At 44.1% G+C, this 19,273-nt stretch overlaps 1 pseudogene across 1 annotated transcript in view; it reads right to left on the reverse strand.

Moving 5' to 3' along the window:
• The window catches only part of LOC311103766 (plexin domain-containing protein 1-like), a 29,368-nt pseudogene extending 11,366 nt beyond the window's left edge, over nt 1-18,002 (reverse strand). The window contains exons 1-3 of the transcript in view: nt 17,977-18,002; nt 17,781-17,865; nt 14,774-14,810 (exon numbers count right to left, since the gene is read on the reverse strand). The product of the transcript in view is annotated as a plexin domain-containing protein 1-like (transcript). The remainder of the gene's footprint in view (nt 1-14,773; nt 14,811-17,780; nt 17,866-17,976) is intronic.
• Between the last annotated feature and the right edge of the window lie 1,271 nt (nt 18,003-19,273).

Below are 19,273 nucleotides of genomic sequence, written 5' to 3' on the forward strand. Positions count from 1 at the left end.
AGAGCAGGAACGGGCCGGACAGGGCTGACGAAACGCACCACAGACTTGGTGCGGAGAGCAGGCACGGGCCGTGCCGGACTGACGACGCACACCACTGGCTTGGTGCGGGGAGCTTGGATGGGCCGGACTGGGCTGGCGACGCGCACCACAGACTTGGTGCGGAGAGCAGGAACGGGCCGGGCTGGGCTGTCGACGCACACCGTAGGCTTGGTGCGTGGAGTAGGAACGGGCCGAACCGGGCTGACGATGCGCACCCCTGACTTGGTGCGGGGAGCAGGAATAGACCGGACCGTACTGGGGACACACACCACTGGCCCTACACCGGGATCTGGAACGGGCCGGACCGGACTGGCAACACACGCCAGTACCTCTCGCTGTGCCTCTACATCCTCCATCCCCTCTTCGACCAGTGGCCCCCGTAACCTGGCGGCCTCCTCTGGCAACCCACTGGGCCGCTCTATCGCGGCCTCCTGCTGGTCCGACGTCGTGAGCCCCCCCCTAAAAAATTTCTGGGAGTCTCTCTTCCCCGTGGGCCAGGCCTCGATAATTCTCGCCCACCTCTCGCTCCTCTGCTTCCAATCTCCGTCATTCAGCTCCTCATTCGGCTTGACCCAGTCGAAGCTCTGCCTCCACTGTTGCCAAGTCCACCTACTCTGCTCCTCACTAGGCTGCTTGGTCCAGTTCTGGTGGTTTCTTCTATCACGATCGTCTACGAGAGAGGACCAATGCGCAGCGTTGAAGGTGAACATAATATATATTTATTAACTGATCACACGATCAAAACAATAACCAACGATGCGTGACGTCTAAGGTTACAACACGAACAAACCTTAACGGAACAAGAAACCACAACACAAAGTGAAAAGACCGATAGTTAAATATGGCTCCCAATCAGAGACAACCAGCTGACACTCGTTGCCTCTGATTGGGAGTCACTCAGGCCCACATAGATATACAAACATAGACTTACATACCCTGGCTCAACATAACATAGTCCCCAGAGCCAGGGCGTGACAACCAAATTATTTCAGTCTAATTATTTAACCAGTATTTTGCAGGGTCAAATATCAACCGTTAAATTAAATAATAAACCAAATAGCTTCAACTTAATTATTTAAAACCAGTATTATGCTATGTCGAACATCAAAAGTTACAGTTCAATTATATCAGTTCAAACGTTTCAGTTTAGTCATACTAGTTATTCATTATTTTACCTTTATGTTCCCAATTGTTATTAACGGGTTATACGGTTTAAGCAACCACAAACCCAACAGTTATTCACAAATTATACAGTTTGGACAGCCACAGACGTCTTTAATTCCTAATTAGTTTTCTATCAAGGTATACAGGTTTATTAATTTTAGTAACCCGCATTCACTCTTTTATTTAGTCTGCAAACACTCTTTTATTACACTGGGATCATTCGCACTCTCATGCATACGACAACACTCTATACTCTAAAGTGTCCCTCTGATCCTAGCCGTACCTAGCCTTTGCTGATACGTGTCAATAGCGTCACCCCTTTCTTAAAGAATTTTAAGTGCCTCCTATGAACGTAGTCATATCTAGTCTGAACTGATATGTGCCATAGCGTCGCACTGCCTATCTATTTAAAGTACCTCCTATGAGCCTCAGTCATAGCGTCGCACTGTCTAACTATTTAAAGTACCTCCTATGAGCCTCAGTCATAGCGTCGCACTGTCTAACTATTTAAAGTACCTCCTATGAGCCTCAGTCATAGCGTCACACTGTCTAACTATTTAAAGTACCTCCTATGAGCCTCAGTCATAGCGTCGCACTGTCTAATCCTACAATTCCCATGGGTTTAACCATCACAATTATCGAACATTTGCATAATATACAATGGAATCGAAGTAGTATACTGTAATCGTTGTTTATAGTACAATAGGGTTCACTTACATCAAACAGGTGCTTCACAAAATTAATTTGGATAAAGCCAATGTGCAGAACTTTAGTTATATAACAATAGGTGTCTGCTTACCTGTTTTTAGAAGCCCGGGCACTTTGATGAATTCCAGCGAAGTTCCGCTACCAGATCACAGTCGGAGGTCACCAATTGTTAGAAATAGCGTTAGTTCAAATCTGGTATTGGAATAAGAGAAAACATGATCAAGAGGTAAGCTACATTTATTATATGCAAAATGTATGTATGATAAGTGTGATGGTTCGTATACGGGCTCACTGAAATACCACGCAGGGCAGACAGAGAACTGATCCATTGTTACAGGCTCTTCTTCAAATACTCTGACAGAGATAGTTCCCGTTCCCTGCTGGCCTATCAGAGTAGAGACTGAGCGTGGTTTAGACTTACTCAGCCTATCGTTGGCGCACAGGCTGGTCCCAGCCCCTTGGCGCTTCACTGTTGCACACTGTTGCCAGGCATAAGTTGTTATCATCACACCTTGTCCCGAGTCAGCACCCATAGACACAGTTCCCCTGTACTTTCCCACCCTAACTATACTCTTTGTACCTACGTCCTTGGACGGTACACAAAGAGGCAGTGTTCGTGTATGTGAGACACAAGTTCTTATCTCCCCCTACTCCCTAACAGCTCCTCACATGAATCACAGCTTGTTATGTTAAACAGTCTATATCAGTACAGCACAAACCTATTATGTTTAATCATTAATGTATTCTTTCTAAGCTAGGCATCACATCTAGTTATAAGAAAATAGATCCCCACAATATTCATCACAATACAACAGACTAGACTGGCACTTTGCTTTTCTCTCCTCCTCCTCTCATTGTCTTGCATATCCCATGGGCTGCAATTTTCTGTCTTTTGGATCCAAAGTTGTGAGCAGTTCCCAAAGCTACTTACAATACAGTATATGTTCCACAACATTCTGCTAAACATTGTCCAAACAAATAACTCAATGTGAATTTGAGATAATGTGGGATTAGGCGGGACAAATCTCGGAGGACCTCTGGTTATCAGATAACACATGTCCCCACATCACTCTGCTTGAGGCCACAATACATCTGGTTATTCTGCCTTTCAGGCCGCAGCCGCATAGAGATTTTGTGTCAGAAAATTACCGATTCAACAAGAACGCATATACGATTTCATCCGTTTTTATTTGTCGATTTGTGGCGGTAGCTTCATTCTGGTTTTGTATACACATTGTGATGTAGTGTCCCCCACTGGACATTTTGTTTAGTTGCGTCTGGTTGGTTTTCTTCTAAAGTACTTTGCAGTGTTGCCAATATAGCGACTTTGTCGCTATTTTTAGCGAGTTTTCAGACCCCTGTAGAGACACATTTTCAAAAAAGCGACTAGCGACAAATCTAGCGACTTTTTCTGGTGTTATTGGAGACTTTTGGAGACTCTGACGTGAAAGCACGTATCGTTCTTACTCTTCTCAACGAGCAGCGGGTGCTTTGTTACCCTCGTCCCAAAACACTCACAGGCGGCCCAGTCCTCGCGCAGCAGTCAGAGCAGGAGATGTTCACACCTCCGCGTCCAGACTGCAAATGAATCGCGCATGCGGGAAGCCGCCGCTGGCTGATCCCGCCCTGGTTTACATTCAGGGCGGGATATAAATGTAGGGTGTTTTTTACTCACTTTTTGTCTCTCCCACGACGTTATTCCTCTCTCCTACAGCGTCCTTCACAATTACATGCACATGGCCGATTATGCAAATTAGCTGCTTTGAGCGGGGGGCGGGAAGCAGGGAGTGTTTTGTTGGGTTCGGGACATTTCTCAGTGCAGTCTGGTTGCTGTCATTTTTTGTTTTGTTTGTTTAGCCTGGACCTGCATTGCTTGTGGGTTATTGAGATGGTTAGTTAGCAGTTCATCTAGCTATGTCAGGAGGTGTTTGACATGAGTGGTGCTGGAGATGTTGTCTATGTGTGGTGCTGGAGATGTTGTTGTCTGTGCTCTCTACATCCCATTGCTAGTTCTGCTGGCCTTTCGCCATCCAGTGTCATACAGATGCTGGCTAGGATTGTTTGCAACATCCAAGCCTTCTCGTTTATGTCAGCAGTGTTGTGTTTTATGTGCACAGAACATTGTACATGCATTCTATATTTTATTGTGCATTTCTGTATAGAATACAGTTGCGAGATAAACTTGTCTATCAAACTTTATCTTGAAAACTTGACTGCTGACATGCACTTTTTTGGGGGAGTGTATTAATTGCACTAATGATCAAAATACTCAAATATAAGTGTTGAGTGAACCATCCCTTTAAAGCTAGACTCCTTAGTTGCTACATCAACATTTTTTAATCAGAAGATAAAACATGTGGTAAGGTAAACTTTGAATACTACATTTTTTAGTTTTTTGTTAACTGCATGAGACTATTTTGTCTTATCATCATACAGTACATCTCAGTTATTAACAACGTCATCATTACATTATGAGATTTTTTTCTGGTGAATTTGCCTGCTTGATCCAGACAGCTTCAATGTTGCGCAACTTTTAGGAATATTTCGTCCGACTCTGAAGAGAGGGTGTGTTCATGACGTCACACGTACTAAATCAATCTTACCACACGTGTTTTTTTCAAACGGTTAAAACGGAGTGTCTCTTCTAACCTTAAATGTGGGCGCCTTCCTGTACTATATACGTTTACTGTTTTGTCTCTTGCTTTCAGTAGACGACAGGAAGTTTTCGAATATCGGTAGGCATATGGCAAACAAAAAAGCATAGAGATTCACTCTGTGACGCTCACTCTTCCCGGTGGAATCACCATGAACATGCCGTGGTCAGCATGGCTGCCGCGAAGAGTTCGTCTCTGCTGCTCTGGTGATTTTCTCTGGAAAAAACTGTTGTTGAGCAGATCAAACTGAGCTGGATAACTGTCGGATCTAAACTATGATCCTGGTTGAAAGCCCGCGCTCAAACATTTTCAATTACCTTTTACCGGTAATATAGTTTGCAGTCTGGTCACGTTTGAATTTGCGTGCTAGATTAGAGAGCGAGAGATGTTCGTTATTCTCTGATGACATGTGTGATAGAACTCAGACTCAGAACACAGCCCTTTTTGTTACCAGATATTTTGTGTTGCACTAACTGGGTGGAATCAACCCTGGCTGGCACAGGCATGAATTGTATATCACCAGTGCCCTTTTCGGAATCAAATCACTTAATTCATTTAAACTCTTCCGAACGTTTAGGTATAGTTAACCCTAAATGAATAATCTGATGCTAGTCTAAAACTAGCCAGCAGTTTGTGTCATTGTGGCTTGCCTCTGTGACAAATCTAAAAAGAAGCCTGAGGTTAGCATATAAACCAAACACTGAAATAACCTGCAAGCGGAATGTATGTTGGCAATGATCTGATTTATGGTGGCCTCAAGCGTTTTGTGTGGGTGAATAGACTACATAAAGTAGGTGTTGGTGATATAAATTATTGGTTAAATTGGCATACCTCACACCCTAAAATTAGTAGAATAAGGGACTGAGGAAAAACACAGGCCAGCTGCTCAAACCATGAAAGTGCGTTCATTCACAACATCCCAAAATGTGGTTCTAGTGATCACTTCACCAGAGATTAGTGATATTCTAATCCAAAGCCCTCATCAAACCACGGCCACAGACAAGTACACTGCTCAAAAAAATAAAGGGAACACTTAAACAACACAATGTAACTCCAAGTCAATCACACTTCTGTGAAATCAAACTGTCCACTTAGGAAGCAACATTGATTGACAATAAATTTCACATGCTGTTGTGCAAATGGAATAGACAACAGGTGGAAATTATAGGCAATTAGCAAGACACCCCCAATAAAGAAGTGGTTCTGCAGGTGGTGACCACAGACCACTTCTCAGTTCCTATGCTTCCTGGCTGATGTTTTGGTCTCTTTTGAATGCTGCCGGTGCTTTCACTCTAGTGGTAGCATGAGACGGAGTCTACAACCCACACAAGTGGCTCAGGTAGTGCAGCTCATTCAGGATGGCACATCAATGCGAGCTGTGGCAAGAAGGTTTGCTGTGTCTGTCAGCGTAGTGTCCAGAGCATGGAGGTGCTACCAGGAGACAGGCCAGTACATCAGGAGACGTGGAGGAGGCCGTAGGAGGGCCACAACCCAGCAGCAGGACCGCTACCTCCGCCTTTGTGCAAGGAGGAGCAGGAGGAGCACTGCCAGAGCCCTGCAAAATGACCTCCAGTAGGCCACAAATGTGCATGTGTCTGCTCAAACGGTCAGAAAAAGACTCCATGAGGGTGGTATGAGGGCCCGACGTCCACAGGTGGGGGTTGTGCTTACAGCCCAACACCGTGCAGGACGTTTGGCATTTGCCAGAGAACACCAAGATTGGCAAATTCGCCACTGGCGCCCTGTGCTCTTCACAGATGAAAGCAGTTTCACACTGAGCACGTGACAGACGTGACAGAGTCTGGAGACGCCGTGGAGAACATTCTGCTGCCTGCAACATCCTCCAGCATGACCGGTTTGGCGGTGGATCAGTCATGGTGTGGGGTGGCATTTCTTTGGGGGGCCGCACAGCCCTCCATGTGCTCGCCAGAGGTAGCCTGACTGCCATTAGGTACCGAGATGAGATCCTCAGACCCCTTGTGAGACCATATGCTGGTGCGGTTGGCCCTGGGTTCCTCCTAATGCAAGACAATGCTAGACCTCAAGTGGCTGGAGTGTGTCAGCAGTTCCTGCAAGAGGAAGGCATTGATGCTATGGACTGGCCCGCCCGTTCCCCAGACCTGAATCCAATTGAGCACATCTGGGACATCATGTCTCGCTCCATCCACCAACGCCACGTTGCACCACAGACTGTCCAGGAGTTGGCGAATGCTTTAGTCCAGGTCTGGGAGGAGATCCCTCAGGAGACCATCCGCCACCTCATCAGGAGCATGCCCAGGCGTTGTAGGGAGGTCATACAGGCACGTGGAGGCCACACACACTACTGAGCCTCATTTTGACTTGTTTTAAGGACATTACATCAAAGTTGGATCAGCCTGTAGTGTGGTTTTCCACTTTAATTTTGAGGGTGACTCCAAATCCAGACCTCAATGGGTTGATAAATTTGATTTCCATTGATATTTTTTGTGTGATTTTGTTGTCAGCACATTCAACTATGTAAAGAAAAAAGTATTTAATAAGATTATTTCATTCATTCAGATCTAGGATGTGTTATTTTAGTGTTCCCTTTATTTTTTTGAGCAGTGTATTACTAGCAATGTGTTGACCATACTGGCACCACACATAACTGCTGAACGCATCTGGGCTAATTTTGTCCTACATTTGCACACGTTCCGAATATGATATTCCTCCTTGATGTGCTATCTTTTTTTTTGCCATCTTTTTTTTTCATTACAGCATCAATGAAATATGACTGCTGAGTATGGAGATAGGCTTTGGAATACAGACTGCATAAAAGACAAGGTGGTCGTTGTTATTAGGTGCTCAATGCCTCTTATGTTATGTAAAACATAGCAGCAGATAGAAATGCATTGACGCAATATGTATAGCTTCATTCTATCTGTGATGGTGGTGGTCATGTTTTGGAAGGGAGGGGTGTGGAGGGAGCCAGCGGGTGGAGGGAGCCAGCGGGGGGAGGGAGCCAGCGGGGGGAGGGAGCCAGCGGATGGAGGGAGCCAGCGGGGGGAGGGAGCCAGCGGGGGGAGGGAGCCAGCGGGGGGAGGGAGCCAGCGGGGGGAGGGAGCCAGCGGGGGGAGGGAGCAGGGCTGTAGCTGGCCAGCTCTGATCAGTTAAGTGGTCTAGAGTAAAACCCTCAAGGCCATCGGTACTTAAATCACTGGCTTATCACCAAGACAACAGGAGAAGCCGGCCTGTCTAGAGGACTCTGAGAGGAAGGCAGGGGGTGGAGGAAGAGATGTCACTTCCTAATGTTAAAGGACTGTTGTGGTAAAGCGTCACGCTTTTGCATGCGCTCCATCATGCTAGTAGGATAATTGCTGAGAGAAGGGAGTGAAGAGGGTCTAAGTGCAGGTAAGGTGCATCCAACCCCACTCATCTCAAATACACTAGGCGAACAGGGGTTTATCACTCCATCATATTTGTAAATCGTAAATGTCTTATTTTGTCGCCATTATCATTTGAGATTCTTACATGGTATGCTCTTAATGGCTCTAGCAGAGGTCTATTTCAAAGGAAATGTTCAGTCATGTATTTTTTAAATATTTTTTTTTACATGTCACTGAAACATAATGACCACCATGTTGCAAGCACCAGCGCAGAATGTACTACACTGTCCAACTGGATGTAATTGTGCTAAAGACTCTTACATCCCATAACTTATATAGATCCTGTAAATCGCTGTAAGTGAAATTCCTATGCATTCTATAGCCTGGTCCCTGATCTGTTTGTGCTTTTGTCTACTCCATTGTCAAGACAAACGTATGTTTGGCATGATAAGGCGTTTACATTTACATCATTTAGTAGATGCTCTTATCCAGTGCTACTTACAGAAGAAAATGAGGGTCTATGTGCCTTGCTCATGGGCACATCAGCAGATTTTTCACCTAGTCAGCTTGGGTATTCAAACCAGCGACCTTTCAGTTACTGGCCCAACACTCTTAACCGCTAGGCTACCTACTGCCTGCTTGGCAAGCGAGCAGAAACAAACAGACTGGCACCAAGGCTAGTAATTATATTCCATAACCCTTCAGACTGTTATAACCAGAGCAGGGGGAGACCAATTAAATACATCAAGAGGCTTCAAGTCGAGATAAGGAGTATATAGAGGGCTGTGAAGGGGGAGATGGGAAATGGAGGGGACTATTACATTTCTAAAAGAGTGTGAGAGGCCTGTGATAGTGGGTAGTTTCACGAGGGAGATTTGGTCCTAGATTTGTTTTTTAGCCTTGCTCTTCTTTTTGAGGAAAAGTACAGGACCGTCTCTGCAAAAGAAAATATAAAAAGTCTAACTGGATCTTTGGTGTCACGTTTTCCCAATAGACATATGCGTTTGCCAGCACTGCAGCATGTTTCTTGGGAAGTGAGGTGTGGTATGGTTGGTGATGTAAAACATATAATACCATTATATTTCAATGGCTACAACATCAAATTCTCTTGTGAACTCAGTTTCAGCACAGTACTCCAATCCAGGGTCATCTCCCCAGGTGGGCGAGAGAGAACATACAGAACCAGTTCGAAGAATCAGGCATGTGTGATTATAGTGTTCGAGAATGTCTGTTTTTAAAATCAGCAAGCAGGGGTGATATATAATTTAATGCAGTGGCTCCTAAACTTTTTTACTCGGGCCCCCCTTCCATCATTGGCAAACATCCTGTAGTGTGTTCATGTGATATCTGAGTAACTCAAACATTACAACAAAATCAATGGGTAAAATATCGACCTACAATTTTTTAGCTGACATGGGCTAGTTGATCTGGACATTTCTGACAAGTTATAAATATCTCTCTAAGGTTTGCAATGACAAGAGGAAAACTGCAGATGCACTACCAAATGTGGTGCATTGTACAATTACAACTTTTAAGAGTAAGTTGAAAGCCCAACTGACTTCCCCCCGCAGCCCCCTCTGCCCCACAGTCTGGGAACCACTGATGTACTGGAATGCCTGATGACAGAGGAGAAATAGGATATGACAACTTAGAATACCATTATAACATAAACACCTCTTATGTTAGAATATAAGGCCCACACTGAGTGTCTGGCCAGCTTAAACACAGGCAACTGTCACCTAGTCACATACCTCAGGCTTTCATTTACTTTCATTTGATTTTAATTGTCTAAAACAGAGGTCAGGTATGCAGAAAAACTATGCCCCTCTCTCAGGCATAAACAACATGGTAAACTTTAAACTACAGCTCATAGGCCGATAGACAGTCAGTCTTCTGGCCTGAGCACTAAAGTAACCCTGATGCTATGAAACCACTCTTCCAGGCCTGTTTCTGTGAGTGGTCAGTCAGACCGGGGGCAAGAGGGCACACCCTTTCCTGCATGGGAGAGGCTGCTAGGCCTGGCTCAGGATCAGCCAGATGGCACATTACTTCCACAGTTCAACTCAATGTGGCTAATCATATCTTATGAATACCTTCTTTTTTATTTTTGCGCTGACTCTATGCACACTCACAGGACTCTACACACTGACACACACACTCACACTGACATTCCAGCACACACACTTAAATTGCTCACACACACATACTGACTACGCACACACTCACATACAAAACAAGAAAATACCCTCCCTCTGGCTATAAACAAGGTGTTGAAATGGACTGTTTTGTTTTGTTTCTTTTAATCCTACACCGTGATGTCACAGATAACCATATTTTAGGACCTTTCTTACCTTTTTAACCACATATCATAGAAACGTAACGTTAACACGTATGTAGACGCTGGTATGGCGCTGGAGATAATAAATATAAGGTTCTTTGTCTCCCTCCCTGCCTCAGTATCCCTACTTCACAGATCCTTCTGTTCTCTTGAAACTTGCCAGAAGTGTCTGTATAGATGTCACAATGGCCCTCGCATTTGCTGTCGCAGATCAAAATATCTACGACAGTGAAATCACATCTATGGATGTCAGTCACACAGATATTTAGTATATCCAGATTCATCCGTTCCATTTTTTTCTGTTCAGGCTTGGCCCCAGTATGGCTGGACCAGACACAAGTCATTTGTTAAGTGAAATTCTCAACAGGACAAAGAACAGAGAGCCAAGCTCTGAGGTCAGCAGCCTTACAATTCATTTTCATCCCTCAAACTGTGTTTTCATCATCTGCTTTAGATGCTGCAGATAGCTCTCGAGGGGTAGCTCCACTTGATCCTATTTCATACAGCTTTCTTTATTGCATGTAAAACAAAACAAATCTCATTTTATGCTGTGTAAGGTAAACACGAAAAGCAATTCATTTAGCTCAGTGAAGAGCTGTTGTTGTTTTGAAGGTGGTAGATAGTATCAGGGAAGGAGAATGTGATGCATCTTCCTTTCCTCAATAAATATTGGAGCAAAACAAAGATCACGAGGGGAACACACTCAGCAAAGAGTACTAGGGGAAGGGAAATAAAACACTGATGAATTTTTGGAGATATGAATTGGGAGCAGAGATGGGGCTAATAAGGGTTACAGGCAGTGGCGGCTCCTGAAAAAATTCTCAGGGGGGGCAATTTTTCTGATGATTTAGGTGACCTACACACATTTTAAAAAAGATATGTCCAGCAACAACATGAAGACAGGGGCAGCATATAAGTCAATACCAGAAGCATTTATTGACTGATCTCAAAAGTGTTGGCTTACCAGGGTTGGTGGAGCCCTCAGTTTCATCTTTGCCTCGCAAAGCTAACTCAAACACTCCGCAAAACTTCACACACTGGATTAGCCGGCTGAGGATGTGGCGGTTCTTGCTAATGTCGTAGTAAATATATTTGTTATAGTGAATATGGAATATGATATGTTGAGTAAAATGTTGTGCTAAGATCTATTTAGGTCAGGAGCTGGTTATAAGTTCTGTTCCTATCCAATAACAATGGACAAAAGGGTCCTATCTTGTCAGCCTTGTCAGCAGGTGGCCAAGGACAACACCCACGCCATAGGCCTCTCAGTTCTTCCAACTCACGAGTTCTTGCTCTGAGGACACACACACACACACACACAAACACACACACACACACATCATCACTGTTAAACACACACACACACACACACACACACACACACACACACACACACATCATCACTGTTAAACACACACACACACACACACAAAAATCCCCTCTCTTAGGCTGAACATTTGAAGACAGAGAACCCGACTCAGAGCCAATGCAACAGTGACAGTAGCCTGGAGGGGACCTCGCCCAACTCATCAGGACCAATCAGAAGATCAGAACTACTAGATTCAACCTACTTCATTTATTGCATAAAATGTCTGCACACAATGTTTCGGGGCTCTCTTCAGATAATAATAATAATAATAATAATATGCCATTTAGCAGACGCTTTTATCCAAAGCGACTTACAGTCATGCGTGCATACATTTTTGTGTATGGGTGGTCCCGGGGATCGAACCCACTACCTTGGCGTTACAAGCGCCGTGCTCTACCAGCTGAGCTACAGAAAGTGGATACTCATGGATGCGCATCGCAATTGTAAAATGTCAACACAATTGGAGACACCACGTCATTTTTGGAGACATGTTATTGACAGAAACTATTGTAGATGCGACTGCTAACTAAATAAAACATTTTAGCTGGCTAGCTAATCATCTTAGCTAAATGTGGGGCAAACAATTCAGTTATTTACCGTTAATTTGAGGGATTGGGGTGAAAGAAATCGAGTTACATAGTGATACTTTACGATATACTGTATTGACAATATCGCAATATTTTAGCGCTAGTTGGCTGTACCTGCACCAAAACACCATTATTGTTCCTTCATAGCTTGTTCTCAATCTTTTCACATTGGGAGCCAATTTGTTTTCAGCACTTTTATTTCCATGACTGATCAAAACTCGTTCTCATGGCTTTCTGATCCCTCTGCAACAGACATATGGTGCGCAATAAAATCACAGTATCGAATCGCAATACGTATAGAATCATGAGACTCGCAATGCATATATCTTATCGTGAGGTTCCTGGCAATTCCCAGCCCAAGTTCATTTGCCACAACAAATCTCTTCGCTAGCAAACGCGATGTCTTCTCCAAAACGGCAATGTGTCTCCAGCAATGTTTACTTTTTTGACGTTCTATGGCATCTCCACTTTCCAAGCATATATGACCACATGTAATATTTTGGTAAGTGATGCAAATAGTGAACTATGTAGGGCCAGGATGTAAAATATATGTAGCTGCAGCAATTTCTCTTATCTGATATGGTAAGTAATGGGGCTTAATGTATAGCTCCCTAAGAGTTTGACGAACGGGTCCGTGCACGCGATTCCAGATATCTTTACCTCTGAATAAACTGCCTTTATTATACCATATCCACCCTGTCCAAAGTCTCTACTTGGTCTCAGTTCTCCAGTAAACTTGTGATTATCAACACTAACCTCATCGTTGTGGCGGCGGACAGCTAGCCTGTATCCCTCATCCAGTTGAGTGGCAATGTTATTTTTTCGTTCGTACCAATTTTTGGAAAATCCTCGGGTGTAGGACTTTCCGCCTTTAGTAGAAACCTGTTGAATTATTAAATTTGGTCTGGGAGGTCCTAATTGTTTCGTTGCCAATTTATCTTCATTTGTTCGCCGACAAAAAGGAACTTCTTTCAAAGACACAATCGAGTTGCACTGAAGCCTAGCCATTTTGATAGTAGTAGTGAATTGATTGAGGCTGCTACCCGGTCTTTTCTTAGTTACGTTCATGGTTACGTTACGTATGACGAAAGCGCGTAAGTGCAAGCCCTCAGACACCCATAGAGATTGTATTGAAAGCTCTGAAATTTGAAAAAAATAGATTTTACATGGGAGTCTATGACAGACTTCTGGGCAATTTTCAACCTGACTGAAATCGCCCCAAAAGGGGGGGGAGCCATTTGAAGCACGACTTTAGCCTGATTGGACATTTAGTGGCAGTGTGGCACTGTGGCAGATCAGACGTCTAGATTACAACACTGATAACTACTGTTGCCGTGATATAATTGATTAGAAAAAAAATCCCTTCCTTTTCCCGTTTGGCAGTGCGTCGCCCATATCGCCCTATTGAACACACCGCCCCTGGTTACAGGATTTATTGAGAAGTGAGGAGTTCATAGAAAGAGGAGTGCGGTGGTGGGACAGTGGTGGAGACAAATCAAATTACTCAATCTCTAGTAAAAGGCTTTATTACACCCCAAGCACACAGAAATGCATACACTTTCAATACACGTACATACAAACACACACACAATTCATCACTTTCAAGCTACCACCTTTTGGCCTGCATTCCTCAACAGTTTTCTCTCTATCGGTCCCCCTCTCCTTTCCCACCCTGGACTGCCTGACTTTTAGGCTAGCAGAGAGGCAGGGATAAACATGTCCAAATCTGCTGTTTTGTGGGTTGTTATTCTGAGTCATTTGCGCGTTTCTGGAACATGGTGGTTTTTATGGTTACACTTTCATTGCAAACTAGGTCACTAACTTTTCTGCACAAACAAAAAGTTTAAGGGTATGCCCATTTCCAAACACAATCGTGAACCTGCACGGTTTTCCATTTTTAAGTACATGAGTAAAAACAGTGTCTTCAAAGACACCTGTACGTAGGTCATTGAAGCCATAAGATATCAACAACAAAAAAGAATGCCATAACACACACTGCTTTTTTATGTTAAATACAAAAGTTGTTATTATTCCATGTGGTCAGAAATTGCTGTGACATCTTAGGATGGAAGTGTGAGAGCCATAAAGGGGAAAGCGAGAGAGAGAGAGAGGTGGACAGATGTAAATGGCATATATTATGTAAATAAAGGATGATTCTGGGATGAAAAGGGGAGAGAAGAGCCTGGATGAGGTGATATTGTATGGCAGAAAGTACAACACCTGAGTGACCTGAAGAGAGGCTGTGTGAAGCAATGTAGGCTGCTGAGGGGAGGACGGCTCATAATATTGGCTGGAACGGAGCAAATGGAATGGCATCAAACACATGGAAACCATGTGCTTGATTTATTTATTTGATACCATTCCACAAATTCCGCTCCAGCCATTACCACAAGCCCATCCTACCCAATTAAGATGCCACCAACCTCCTGTGGTGTGAAGAGAGTGATGCATGGGGAAAATGACAAGTGAAGAAGGGAGGAGACAACAGGTGAATAAAGGTGATGAAGTACAGTGAGAAAAGAGAATCAGGATGGAAAACACAGGAGAGGTAGGAGAGAAGGAAACCTTACCTGTTTGTTGCTGAGCCCAAACTCTCCCCAACTCTGTCTGGAAGAGGCAGATGAGTAGCAGTGCACTGAGACACATGTTGTTCAGCAACAACAAAAACACACAGCTCTTTCACTCTCTCTTCTCTTTCAACAACAGGGTTTCTCCTGGTCCCAGTCACCCTGTAGCTCCCTCTCCCTCCCTCCCTCCCTCCCTCCCTCATATGCTCTCTCCACTTACACACTCTCTCTCTCCCTCTACAACACCCTCTCAATGCTGATCTTCCATTGCCATGGGTATTACAAAGACAGAGGGATGATAAGGCATAGCAGCTGAGGAGATGAAAGTGTTCTCACTCTCTCCCTGCATGTCCTGCCTCTCTCGTGTTTTCTATCCATCCTCTTTGCTTTGCCGTGCCCCACTCTCTGTCTCTTTTGATTCTAGTGAAATCATCTGGAATCACAGTGGAGCCCTCTCTCTGAGGGAACTCAATAGTAGAAGAGTATATGCATGCCATGGCATCTCCTAGCCTTGGACAATGATATAGTGCCTCTCTGTCTTCAGACATGGCTGCTGCAGAGAATAAAATGAATGCAGTAAAAACAGTCCAATCTCTTCACGGAATCTGTCTATTGACCTTCTGGTTATAAACTGCTGTGAAGAACGAACAGTTAACAATACTTCTAACCATACAGAAACCATACCAGATAATTATCACAATTACATTTACAGGTACTGTCCATAAGCAATTCAGTTTTGGTATTCCATGCCCACTGCTATGCATGTTTATTTGGTCAATAAAAAACAAACATATTGTCTGAGCATTGAGCATACATTTTGTGGGTCATATGAAAAAGGGCATATAAAAGTCTTGTTTTGTTTGGCTATGGTTTAATTTCCAGGCACATGCGATAACTGTTTTGTCTGTTATACTGCTCAAATAAGCCTTGCTTTACAAGCACTGTAAGGTTGTCTCCACCCTCACTCTGCTTCTCTCTCAGCTGTTTTCATTACAATCAGTTCCACTTCAAAGAATCAGGCTAGAGAACTCTGGTGAGGAAATGACAGTTGCGACTTTACTAGATTCACTGCTGTAAAATGTAGCCTAGGTCTAAGGATATATTTAGTAGGGCATGATACTCCGAATGTCATTGAAGATAGAAATGTTATAATAGAACGAACTACACTATGAAAAGATAACTGTTGGTTTTACTGTAAACAGATTTCTATGAGCATGTTCTGAATAAGCTCCCACAATTTAATTTGCTTACACTGGTCTCTACTGGTCATCTGGGGAAAGACAACATTAATAGAGGGAGAGACTGGTGAATTGTAAGAGGCGATCCGTCATTGTGACCCACTTGTTTAGCAAACAGAAGTATATATATATTTATTTATTATTTTTATTTTGTCTGTTTTTCATGTTATTTTGGCATTAATACGTGTCACATATCAGTTTGCAAACAATGTAAAAAATAATAATCCTTGAGTTAATAAAGCTGCATACAAACATGGTCTCTTTTTTGCATGCTTTAGTAAGACAGTTCCAAAATGCAGGTGTTTCAGCCTAGCTCATTGTTTTCTGTGGTGGTGGGTCAGCCAGTGGAAAATACAGAGCGTAGGGGTTAGTAATATTCTCTAGTTGCGCCGTGATTGGTTAAGTGTTCTGTCACTCATGGGGACACTGTCACCGCAATATCTACAGGGAGAGCTAAAAAATTCAAGCCCCTTGGGTACTGCCATAGATTTACATTAGAGTGCCCATCCAAGAAGGCTCAAGGTCATTGGCCACAGATAAAATGACGTCAAATCACGTTATATCTACCATAGCTTTAATTGGACTGATCATGTCAACATCATACTTTCAAAATCTTAGCTAGCAAGCTAGACAAGAAGTCATCATCATGAATCAAGTCGACAATCTACTGGCAAATCCTTTTCAATCCTTGTCATATGAAGAGAAATTATGGATAAAACGTATCGGTGCCCATCGGCCATTGGACATAAACATTACACAACAAGTTGGAAATCGCAAATTCAACAATGAGTGGTTTGGAAGGAATCAGTGGCTAAATGCAAGCATTGCAAAGCCATCACTAGCCTGGGACAGGGTGTGTGGTCTAAGTCTGGGTTTAAGGGTCTCTTTTTCAAGCATACTCGAAATTCCAAGTCGGGAACTCTGGCCTCTTTCTAGAGTTCCGACCTGAAAATCACTGACGTCATGATTCAGCCTTGTTTTGTTTTTTTGTTCCCAGTTGTTTTGAAAGCACCATAAATCCAGAGAATGCCAGACTTTGATGACAAAGTTTGATGACAAATTTGTCCACAAGAAGGACCGCCGCGCCACCTTCCTGTTCAAGTAAGCACAGCAAAACAAAGTCCAAAAATGTATTGTATGCTGCTGCATAAATGATGTAATATGCCAGGGAGATATGTATACTGTAGCTAAGAAAGTAATACTAAGTGTATGTTGCGTAGTGAGCTGTTAGTAGCCCATGTGCCTCACCCTAATAATTTGGTCCCTTTCCCCCTCATAACTTAGCCTACTGTTCTGACTTGGTGGTGCACATGTAGCCTATAACCTGTTTTTTGAGAAATGTCATCATCGAATATTGTAAGAGTTTTGCCCTCTGTAGCTCAGTTGGTAGAGCGTGGCGTTTGCAACGCCAGGTTTGTGGGTTCGATTCCCACGGGGGGCCAGTATGAAAATGTATGCACTCACTAACTGTAAGTCGCTCTGGATAAGAGCGTCTGCTAAAATGTAAATGTAAAATGTTTTGTACATCTCAATTGTCAGTAGAAACCACATTTGTTTAAGCAAGTCAGCCATATCAGCTATGTTTTTTATAAAGGCAGTAAATGAGGCTGAATTAACTGTTTCGCTGCCAGACAAGGCTCCGCTGATAGCCAGTTGTAGCGGTGGTAAGGATTCACTCCATGGTGCTGAAAAGAAAGCTCTGCTGTTGGGACAGCTTTATGTAGGCCGTAACAGTTTGTGGGCACCGTTTGTCACCACTGTAAATGACTCACATTATACTGTGGTCAATCTGCATTCAGCCCTTTCCACGAGTCAGCCAGATTCAAAGGGGTCAATAACATGTGGGAAATGGTGGATCTAGATGTAAAAATACAAACTTCTGAAGAATGTTCTGCTGTTCCAGTGTCATTCATTTCCACCCACACTATTTTTCATCTTCAGCTCCTCTCCTGTATTACAAACACTCACTCAGTTCTGTACTCTTTCCCTCTCATTTAACACAGCTCTCTCTCTCTCTCTCCATCTTCCTCATTCCCTCTTCTTTTAATTGCCTTTTTACCCCCTCCTCTCTCCGTGTCACCCTGTCTCCCTCTCTCCATTTTCCTGTTTCCATCTTTCATACATCCGTCCATCTGATCCTCCTGTGCAGTGCAGCCAGCTGGGTAAATATTGGCTCTGTGTTCTGGATGCGGTGTGTGTTAAAGACTTTTACCTCACGTCTCACTGCCATAGCATTTCATTTCGACACAGTGATCACTGTGGCCAGCCTTACTAATAAACCGCATTAGAGACATTTACATTTACATAATTTATCTTATCCAGAGCGACTTACAAATTGGTGCATTCAACTTATGATAGCCAGTGGGACAACCACCTTTTGTTTTTCTTTTTATGGGGGGGTAGAAGGATTACTTTATACTATTCCAGGTATTCCTTAAAGAGGTAGGGTTTCAAGTGTCTCCGGAAGGTGGACAGTGACTCCGCTGTCCTGGCGTCGTGGGGGAGCTTGTTCCACCATTGGGGTGCAAGAGCAGCAAATAGCTTTGACTGGGCTGAGCGGGAACTGTGCTTTCGTAGAGGTAGGGGAGCTAGCAGGCCAGAGGTGGATGAACGTAGTGCCCTCGTTTGGGTGTAGGGTTTGATCAGAGCCTGAAGGTAAGGAGGTGCCGTTCCCCTCACAGCTCCGTAGGCTAGCACCATGGTCTTGTAGTAGATGCGAGCCTCAACTGGAAGCCAGTGGAGTGTGCGGAGGAGCGGGGTGACATGAGAGAACTTGGGAAGGTCGAACACCAGACGGGCTGCGGCGTTCTGGATAAGTTGTAGGGGTTTAATGGCACAGGCAGGGAGCCCAGCCAACAGCGAGTTGCAGTAATCCAGACGGGAGATGACAAGTGCCTGGATTAGGACGTGCCGCTTTCTGTGTAAGGTAGGGTCGTACTCTGCGAATGTTGTAGAGCATGAACCTGCAGGATCGGGTCACCGCTTTGATGTTAGCGGAGAATGACAGGGTGTTGTCCATGGTCACGCCAAGGTTCTTTGCACTCTGGGCGGAGGACACAATGGAGTTGTCAACCGTGATGGCGAAATCATGAAGCGGGCAGTCCTTCCCCGGGAGGAAGAGCAGCTCCGTCTTGCCGAGGTTCAGCTTGAGGTGGTGATCCGACATCCACACTGATATGTCTGCCAGACATGCAGAGATGCGATTCGCCACCTGGTTATCAGAAGGGGGAAAGGAGAAAATGAATTGTGTGTCGTCTGCGTAGCA

This window comes from Coregonus lavaretus, assembly GCF_964263955.1.
Source record: "Coregonus lavaretus genome assembly, chromosome: 28".
NCBI classification, from domain to species: domain Eukaryota; kingdom Metazoa; phylum Chordata; class Actinopteri; order Salmoniformes; family Salmonidae; genus Coregonus; species Coregonus lavaretus.